Source organism: Bidens hawaiensis, unplaced genomic scaffold (assembly GCF_021521415.1).
Source record: "Bidens hawaiensis isolate Kalapana, Puna unplaced genomic scaffold, B.hawaiensis_p1.1 tig00023432_1, whole genome shotgun sequence".
NCBI lineage: Eukaryota > Viridiplantae > Streptophyta > Magnoliopsida > Asterales > Asteraceae > Bidens > Bidens hawaiensis.
Window position 1 is genome coordinate 75,923 of NW_027493684.1, and position 7,826 is coordinate 83,748.

Here is a 7,826-nt window from a genome sequence, read left to right on the forward strand (position 1 = left end):
GCAGGATCCTCGACAAGACAATTAATGCTCATTATTGCTTGTAATTGATAGTTTTGAATAATGTAACTATATATAGAAGTGTCATTGATCGCATAAGACATGAATACACACTCATACTCACTCACTTGTGCTCATAGCAGCGATCAGACACTTCCAACGCTTGTAATCACCGATTTTTTACTTAATATAATTGAAGCAGTGGGATAGTTTTCCCCTTTCGAGGTTTTTTGCCGAATATCCTTAAAGGATCAAGGGTTTTTCTTCGCTATATCGTTGTGTCACTTGCAACATTTACTTATTAATAATCTGTTTATGATATCAAGTTTGGTTACTTGATTATCCTTGTGTAATTTTTGACCAAAATAGTTTGGCGCCCACCATGGGGCAAGTGGTTCTTTACACGTGCGATTCAACAATTTTGTGATCAATCACTATCTTTTTATCATCGCCAATGGCATCTCAATCGAAGCAAGCATCGTGTCAAAACAAGTCAGTTCACCCGCCAACCCAATCATCAAGTGTGGGTTTAAGCCTTGTCATTCCCGTGATGCCCCCTCCTCCAAGATGGCCGAAAAACTCCATAAAGAATAAATCTACTAGCTTGCCTTATTCACAATTTGCTCAGGCTGAGGATCCTATCATGGTTTTGAATAAGATATTCTTTCTTTGTTCAACTAAGTCCAGAAGCAAATGGCCAAGAAACAACAAAATAACAAATTATTCTTTTAAGAGATACACAATTGAAGTCGGATAAGGCAATAGCAGCGGGGCCAGTTGCTATCCAGCATCCTAGGATGCTGAACTTTATAGCCTTAGGATCCAAGGGAAAAGACAATAAAGACTTCAGCATATCAGGATCACAATGGAAAAGCATTGAGGATTTCATTCCAATGGATACACTGCCTGAAGTTCAGAATCACGAATTTCCAGCCAGGATCACAGCAATAAGGATCCCTGAAAGGATCTCATGATTATCACATAAGGATCCTAATACCGGTAACAATGGTCAGGATCCTTTTTTGTTTCTAACAAAGCTGGATCTGTGAAGGGTACAAGGAAGAATCCTATTATGTCTAAGGAGCTACAAATGCTAAGGAACATGATTTTCAACGTACCCGACATAGTTCAACCTATTCCAGAGGTAACTGATGTAAGTACGAAGGTTGTAAGGTTTGCCTTACCAATAAGTGATGCTGTAATCCCGAAATGCTTCCAAACTCCCAACATGAAGCTTTATCATGGAATAACGGATCCTAAAGAACATGTCACACAATATAAATAAAGGATGGAGATCATACCCATCTCTGTCGATCTAAAAGAAGCATGTTTATACAAGGGCTTTGGATCAAGACTTACGAGATCAGCCTTAAAATGGCTATTAAGTGTCCCTCCTAATTCTATTACTTCTTTTTGCACAATTAGTTAATTTATATTTGTAACGAGTTATCTTGTAGCAGGTCATTTGAGAAGTTAACTAATAATTTATATAGAATCACTCAAAAATACGAAGAATATCTTAGAGATTATGCTGGCATGTTTAGCAGGGAATCATTGAACACCCAAAATATTGACATGACTACAACAGTCCAAGCTTTCAAGATGGGATTGAAGAGTGGTTCTCCATTCTATGAGGATATTGTCATGAATACTTGTAAGAACTTGGATGAAGTCAGGAAACGGGCTCTACGGTTCATCAGGTTGTGAAGATCAAAGGATCCAATAAAGGATCAATGCGTAAGCATATAATCCCAACCGAAAATCAGAATATCATCCTAACCATCATACAAATCCAAGTTAACTATGTGTAGGGTGAAAATGAGGAGGAAGAAGAACAAACAAGGATCATTGACTATTGTTTTTATATTGATATGTCTGGACTAACGTTTGCTATGCAGAATCTTGGAGATAAGACTCAGTGGCCAAGAATAAATGGAAAAGTTTCATCCTGGAAGGATCAATCCAAATGGTGTGCTTATCATGAAGACTTTGGCCACACAACTAAAAATTGCATTGCAGGATGAAAAGGATACTTAAAGGACCTTTTGTGAAGGAAAGAGAACAAAGTGCAAGAAGATAACAAACCAATTGAAAGACCACCATCTCCTTCCCGTATGCAAGAATATTAACCTTATATCGGGAGGATCCGACATATGTGGTACCTCCTACTCTGCAGCTAAAAGACATGCTAAAGAATCCAAGTCCGAGAAAGAAACTTGACCCACCAGAAAGAAAACTCCTTATTATAAAAAATGTTATGACCTTTGAAGAAGAAGACAAAGAAAATATCTAGGATCCTCATCATGATGCTATTGTTATCACATTATACAGGGCTAACCATTATGTACGAAGGATCTTGGTCAATGGAGGAAGTCCAGTCAATATTATCTAACTTGGAAACTTGAAAAGAATTAACATTCCAGAAAATAAATCATAAAGAAGTTTTCAATGTTGTTAGGATTCAATGGAGAAGTCAAAGGACATGGTTGGAGAAATCAAGTTACCTATCTACATAGAAGAGGTGAATTCAATCCAAAGATTTTTTTTTGTCATTGATTCATTATCCTGCTACAATGCTATTTTGGAAAGGCCATGATTCGTGATATGAAAGCAGTACCCTCAACGTATCATCAATGCATCAAGATGCCAACTTCATGGGGTGTAATTAAGACAACAAGTGATTAACAAGAAGCCAAAGATTGTTACACATCCTCCATGAAACCATTTGTAAAGTCTAGGCAAGCATAGCAAATAAAGAAAAAAGACCGAGAGGTCTTAGAAGCAAGCAAACAAGACGTGAAAGAAGTTATCCTAAGCAATGAGGATCCCGACAAGAAGATATTTCTAGGATCTCGTGTACCTGAAAATATTGAATGAAGGACCCTAGAGTTCCTAAAAAAAAGAAATTCTACATTCGCCTAGAAACGCAAAGACATGACATGCATTTTAAAAGACATTATTACTCATAAACTTTGTATAGATAGGTATGCACCAAAGAAGAATGTTATTTATTCAAGCAGAGGTAGAATGGCTACTCAAAATGGGGATGATAAGATAAGTCATGTTTCCTAGATGGCTGGCCAACGTAGTAGTAGTAGTAGCAGCAGCAGCAGCAGCAGTAGTAGTAGTGCCCAAGAAGAATGGAAACGGAGAGTTACTGACTTCAACAAAGCATTTACCTCATATAGATTCAATGGTGGAGGCAGTAGCAAGCCACAAAATTTTATCTTTCATGGATGCCTCTTCAGGACACAAACAAATCCAGATGGAACCATCATATCATGAGGATACAACCTTCATAACCAATACATGTATTTATTGTTTAATTTCTATGCCATTTGGTCTTAAAGATGCAGGTGCAGCCTACCAACGACTCCTCAACATGATGTTTAAAGACAAACTCGGAGACACGATGTAAGTCTACATTCATGATATAGTGGTTAAATTAAAAAAAGCTGAAGAACATCTAAAGGATCTTTAGGAATCATTTGATATCCTGGAGAAATTCAACATGAAGTTGAATCCTTCAAAGTGCCATTTTTGTGTAGAAGCTGGAAAATGCCTAGGGTATATGGTCACCAAGAGAGGGATAGAAACAAGTCCAGAACGGATTAAAGCAATCCTCAACCTAAAATCTTTGGCAAACACCATGGATGTTCAAAGATTAACAGGAAGAGTGGCAACACTTAACAGATTTATCTCAATATCCTCAGAAAGATGCAAAGAGTTTTATGATATCCTAAGAAAGAATAAAAGATTCGAATGGAATGAACAACACGAGAAATCATTTCAAGAATTGAAGACATATCTATCCTCGGCACCATTGTTAAAGAAACCAAAAAACAGTGAGCCATTATCCTTATACTTGGCAATATCCAAGAACACCATAAGTGTTGTGCTTGTCAAGGATCATGAAGGTAAACAACATCGTGTCTATTATGTAAGTAAAAGTCTACTAGATGTGGAAATTAGGTATTCTTATCTTGAAAATATAATCCTTTCATTAGTCATGGCATCAACTAAACTTAGACATTATTTTGAAATACATGTTATTCATGTTAAAACTAATTATCCTATCAAATGTGTTTTGAGAAAGCCAGAAATGTTATGAAGGATGGTGATGGTGGCCCAAACATTGAAGAGCGTGCCATGTTATATTTGGAGGCCCATGATCGTGCTTCCGAAGGTGGCTCATGAAAACAGGCATAACTTGGCCCTCGAAGCTCTGTTTCAAGTCCATTACTAGTCAACTCGAAGCTTGAGACGAGGAGCACATTGTGGCAAATGCCTTTGGCGGTTTGGCCCCTGTTCAAAGCCCAAAAAAGCCACATAAATAAAGTTATGGGCCTTTTATGTTTTTTTTGTCAGTTTTTACATTTTTATTTTTGGGTTTGTGTTTGGCCCATGGCCTTTTTAGGGCCCATTTCGTATTAGAAACTCTATTTATATCATGTTCATGTAATGTTGATGGTCAGACTTGAATTTCATAAATAAATTATTTTCTCTTCATTTTCCTTGACCTTTGGGTGGGATTTTGGGAGTTTTGGGAAGTTCATCACGGGTATTCTTTGAATCAACGTGATTCGATCTTCGTTATCCTTATACCGCTGCAGCAGATGGCCAAATGATTTGTGAAACTTAGTGCTTATAACTTGATATATGATCCTAGAACAACAATTAAATCACAAGCTATAGCAGATTTTGTGCCTAATTTCAGTAGTGATATCCAACAAGAAGCAAATATGGAGGTCCAACATCTAAGTGAAACAGAAGAAGAATGGCTCTTATTCATCAGTGTTGGGTATCATACTGAAATCACCACAGGGGGGAATTATACCTCAATCCATCAGTTGTGGATTTCAAGTAACAAATAACCAAGCAGAATACGAAGCTTTAATTGCAGGATTACAACTGGCTAAGGATATGAAGATTCGAAATCTAATGGTATGTGTTGATTCTTTGTTAATTAATAACCGTTTTATGGACCTTATGCAGTAAAAGGTGAAAGATTGGTCGTGAACTTACACATAGTCAAAGATTTGGCAAAAGAATTTGAGATCCTCAGCATAGAACAGGTTCAGAGAGGATAACGTTGAAGCTGATGACTTAGCAAACCTTGGATCAACCCTCAAGATGATAGCAAAATCCCGATCGTCGGTATTTTAAATCCAGCAATTGACTTAGTGGATCCTAAAGTAAAAGAAAGATCCTTTGAGAGTTTCGAAATTCAGGATCCTGACGGAGCAAAAGGATTATAGATTCTATCTATCAAGACATATTTACAAAATAGAGAAATCTCACCTAGCGAAAAAAACATTGATCCTTTTGAATGATAGTATCATAATGTATTCTATTACATGATGTTTTGTACAAGAAATCATTAGCAGGTCTTACCCTAGATGTCTTGAGGATCCTGAAGACATACAGTTTTGTACTGAAAATCATTAGCAGGTCCTTATTTGTTTTTTTGCCGAAAATACTCTCCCTGTTATTATTATATATTTAATGTGTCATGTAGTTTTATTAATACTGCTTGTTTAATCAGTATTTTGATTGGTAAAATATACATATGAGATCGGTTTATAATGGCATATAACCACTCGTTGTATCACATTTACTAATTTTTTTAGTAAGTCACTAAAATATGGTGATCATGTTACCAAAGGTGTTATAATAAATTCAATTTAAAAAGAGTGAAAAATTTATGAGTGAAAAAACGCTAGTTAATTCAACATCTTTCGATTTTCCATTAGATTTAGTAATCCCCGTTTAAAATTTATTTGGATGATATTGAAATATGTTAATAATGTTTATGTATATTTATGAGTGGAAAATTATGTTAAATTTAAATATAATATGAATTTCAATTTTATAACTTTTTATCTTGATTTTTATTATATTTCTTTTGTTTATTTTGTGAGTAGGCTCCTTATATCTTGGATTTACAATGGACTTGATTTCTCTTGAGATATATAAAGTTTGGGCTTCCACATCTTGTTTTTACTATGGGCTCATGAAAACTTCTAGACCATATTGGATTTCTCTCGGCTTTCCTTCATCGCCTCTCACTTCTAATGGTCCAACCCTAAATTACTAATCTACAACGGACCTATGACTGTTGTTTCCTGTAACAACTCGGACTTTTCAAAATCTATATTCTTATTAAAACCCGACCCATTTCGATGTTCGCATTTATCGAGAAAATTAACTATTATTATTAAATTATTATTTAATTAATTATATATGATATATTTATAACTTTCAAAATATGGTAATTATAACCCCAAACTAAACAGTTACCTATATTTGATTCCACCTCTAATCTTTGAGGACCTTTTTGCAAATTATACATATAGTATCCATTTAACCCTTTTACCCAGCTAACCTGACCCGTAACCGTATCCTTAACCCGATAACCCGTTTGATTTCCTGGTCCTCAATTCCCGTTACAATCATAGTAATTGAATCTTTTGATATGTTATACCTTCCAAAATCGGCCTAGCAACACTCGTATTATGTCAAATCAAATCAAACAGATCTGTATTGCTAAATTTTTCCTAGCCGTCAACCCTAGATCATCAAACTATATCAATACGAGTTTTATAATTCAATTAAAACTTGCAGACTCGACCTCCTATCCATTGCCATCATTTACCCTATACTGAATCAAATTATAGTAGCCGTTTGATATCCTGTTCGTCACCTATAAGTGCCGGCCCTGTTACGTTCAATTAACACGCGATCTAACATCGATAAAGGTACTTCTTCACACTTTCGTATTCTTTTTCATGTAAGCGTCACTAACCCTAACGTTAATTGGATCCAAAGTTCATAGATTGATTGATTAGGAATTTTAGGGTTCATGAGTTTTGGGTTTATTTCTGTTGCTGGTTATTATTGTGTTTGTTTGAATTTTTTTTTGAACAACAAGACGATAAGATTAAAAGAGGAACCTCTAGCTAGAAGCTGAAAGGAACCAAAACGGTTACAAAACAAACAAAGAAAATTCAGCCCACAAAACAAGATAAAGGGGAATTGACCCAATCTAACCAAACAATCTCCTTATACATTGACCTAGTCTTTATCCAACCATATAGATTTGTTTTAATCTCCTCCAACAAGAACTCCGAAGAGAGAATTTTATTGTTGAAGATTCTCGCGTTCCTTTGTTTCCAAATGCACCAAATGGAGGAGTAGATGATGGCCTTCAAGATTCTTCTCGACATTTTGTTAGGCGGTTCATCCGTCACCTCCAAAAGCTATGAAAAGGAATCAAAGCCCGTCACATTCCAACCACACCAAAGTGAAATCGCCCTCCAAACAGCCTTGGCCTGATCACAGTCAAGGAAGACATGAGTAGAAGATTCTTCCTTCAAGCAACACATTGAACAATAAGAAAAACCGAAGTCATGCCTCTTGCAATTAAGTTAACTGCAACCGGAATCCTATTTTGCAATAATCTCCAAACGAAGCAGTTCAATTTGATTGGAATCCACTTCTCCCAAAAAAATTAGATTGTAAATTGGGCCCATAAATCCCCTGCAATAACCTGTCGAATCCATTGAACGGAAAATGTACCCAACGTATCACCGATCCATCTCCAACCGTCCACCTTACCCACATGGAACGAATACAAGGTGACCATCTCTTTCAGGTATTCAACATCCACAACAACCTCCACCGAAAGATTCGTGATTGACCATGCCCAAACCGTATCAATAGACCCTGACACATCCAAAATCACCCTATCTCTATCAGGACATCCTTTCATCTTCTACGACTTGAATAAATAAGGGAATAAATCTTTCAGTGTGAAACCGCACAACCAA